Genomic DNA, 3,330 nt, shown 5'->3' with positions numbered 1-3,330 from the left:
CTGATCTTCTCGAAAATCTAATCTGACTACACGTGCAAGTCATAATGCATGAAGTGAAGCTACTCAAGGTCTCAAACCGCCGAACAACGTGCTAGAGCTCAAAATGACAGACATGTATTTTTCAAGGTTTTCCTATAACCACAGTAGAAATGATATATTTTAATTTCAAAATGACTATCTTAGTATATACCTTGTATATTTTACCACTTAGAATATAAAGTATCTTTCGTTCTGATATAGATCGTAGTCCTAATGGCGATCATTTAACTGTTACATATCATTGGATGATTATAACTAAAGCGTGAAAAAATATATTATTGCTTATAAATTTGTTGATTCAAAATACACTGGAGCATATATTGCTTCTACTGTTTTAGAAATTGTTCAATTTTATGGTCTTATTAACAAATTTTTAACTATCACATTAAATAATTCTCCTGCTAATATTATTGCAGCAAATAACTTAAAAGTTAGAATTTTCCAACTTTATGACTCAATTTTCTATGTTAGATGTGCATGTCATATATCTAATTTGGTCGTCAAAGCTAGTATCGATTTATTTGCCGCTTTTTGTGCTAAAATAAAATATGCTTGTGCATATATCTTTCATGCTAATAAAGCGAGTAGAATTTGTGAATTTAAAGAGCGATGTGTCTATGTTGAACTTTCATATAGAAAAGTTCCAAAAGATGTTTGTACTAGGTGACATTCTACTTACGAAATGCTAAAAGTTGCTTATATCTATCGGCTGCATATACAAATGATATATAATGCATATAATGCTATCCCTATTAATTAAATTATCGAGTCTGATTGGAAAGAAATTCACAAGCTTACTAAATTCTTAAAAAAATTTATTATGCTACAAAATAATTTTTTGGTATATATTGTCCCACTATTACACAACTATTGTAGTATATTTGTGGAATTTTAGCTGTATTTGCTAAGTATAAGATTAGATGCATATACACGAGCCGTTGAAGAAATAATTTAGAAATTAAAAAAATATTTTTTAAATTTCTCACTATTTATTTAATTTTTACTATACTTGACCCATCTTTAAAATTACGAGGTGCAAAAGAACGTGTTCATAAAATTTATGAGAAATTAGAAATTTCAAAAACTAAAATGCCAACTGTCGAAGAATACCAAGCTAACATATATGTTCATGCCAAATTAATGTTTGATAAGTATAAAAATATGGCAACTCTAGACAGTGTACATCTAAGGCTAGAGTAAAAGATAAAGTGTAGGAAGGTATGGAGATCGTGATTCAACTGGTATTGGAAATAAACTTGATGTTTCTATTAATCAGGGATTAGAATCTATTAAAGATGAAGAAGGCAAAGAGCAGCTTTTAGCATGGTTGAGGGGGCATGACAAGGTATTTCGAATACTTTGAAGAATGGCTCGAGAGATGTACTGGCTTTTCAAGAGTCATCAATAGCTTTGAAGTGTGCTTTTAGCATGACAAGATTTCAAATCGGAGACCACAAATATTTATTAGTGGAGGACAGCCTAGAGATTTTCGTTCTTTTTCAAAGATTGGATCAATGCAGAAAGAAGAAATTTGGCCTAACAAAATTAACCACTAAGGAAGAAGAAGACTACAATGAGAACTTTGCACTGAAAGCGATGATGACATGGAACTCATGGAACATCAAGCTACATTGCCAGTTCTAGAGGAGCTTCCCTTTGATATTATACGAAAGTTAGAAAGAAGCTATATAGGAAAGTATAGACATTAGCATGATAATTTGTAATTATCTACTTAGAGGCCTAATTTAACCGGAATCTTTTCTAGAAGGTGGTGATTAGGTGCTTTTCAAAAGACTTGTATTTATGTATTAAATTTAAAATTTTAATTAGATAAACTAAAAGGCTTTAAACCTTGAATTTTCTTAAGGATTGTCTTACTTAGTTACTTCATAGTAGTACATACTTGGAAATATGTTAAATAAACTACAAGTATTTTTTTAAGTACTTAAAAAATTTATATATACTAAAATATTTTGCTACAGTTTTTTTTTTTTTACATTTTCTTTTTTCTTAATTAGAGTTTTTATAATTTATTAAGTTTGAAGTTTATTAGAAAACTAGTCGTCGCTAATTTTAAAAACTTAGCCATTGCAATTATAATTTTTTTAAATATATTTAACTTAATAAAAATTTAAAAAAATCCCACGAAGGGCTTCCATCTCGTCTCGTCTCGTTCCGTTTCGTCTCATTTCGCCCCGTTAGTTAGTGGGATGGGATGGGCCTAGGGGTTCGTCCCGCTAACGTCTCGGTTCCCTTAATCCTGTTAAGAAATCGTCCGTCTCGTCCTGCTAAAATCATCCCATTCCGTCCCATTAGACAACATTAACTATGTGATATACCAATATTTAAATCATGGTATATTTTATTTATAACGTTTTGATCATAAAGTTTTTAAAATAGGCTCTTATCGTCCTTTTCTCACGAAAAAAAGAAACAAAAAAAGAGGGAGAACTTACACAAATGTCCCAAATAAGTCTTAACTTACCAACCTATAGCCATTAGTCATAGACTCACCAAAACTAGCCAACCACATATAAAAAATGAAAAACCAAATAAATAAGGCTCTTTCTCTCAAAGAATCACATGTAAAAATCTCCTTTCATATTTTTAAACGTGATTAACAACATTAGATGCAAGACAGAATGGAATTTTCATGGATGAGGTAGCAAATAAGGTGATGAAATACAAAATAAAATACAATATTCCAAAAATCTAAGCAAAAAAGGAACTTTTTCAATGGCTATAGTTGAAATTAATAGAAAACATATAGATAAGTCAATATACAAAATTTGAGGAAGATTAGAGGTGATTAGGAGTGGTTTTGTATCAAAATTCATAATTAAATCGAGTTCAAAAACGCTTCTGCGACACATGTATCTCACACATAGGTATAAATGTGATACACAACTGATACAAATATGATACATATATGATACACAAATGATATACAGTGTGATACACATCATTTTTCATGTTTAGTTTTTACATCGAATTTTCTATTCAAACCACCTCAAAACTTTACCAAATCATCCCAAAACTTAGATTCAAGCTCCTTAAGATATACCTAATCTATTCTAATAACACCCACTCAAAAGAAAGCAAAAATTTAACTTTTTTTGCTATAAATAACTAATTGGCTAATATTAGTAATATTTGACTAATATTAGTAATATTTTATGAATTGGCCAATTTTGATAATGACCTACTTATAAATGGACATAACTCCCAAAAAAAAAAAAAAAAGAGACCGATAGTTTTGCAGCTATGAATTAAATTATGAGATAATGGGTT

Source organism: Nicotiana tomentosiformis, chromosome 10 (genome assembly GCF_000390325.3).
Source record: "Nicotiana tomentosiformis chromosome 10, ASM39032v3, whole genome shotgun sequence".
NCBI lineage: Eukaryota > Viridiplantae > Streptophyta > Magnoliopsida > Solanales > Solanaceae > Nicotiana > Nicotiana tomentosiformis.
Note: the sequence above shows the minus strand (reverse complement) of the source record.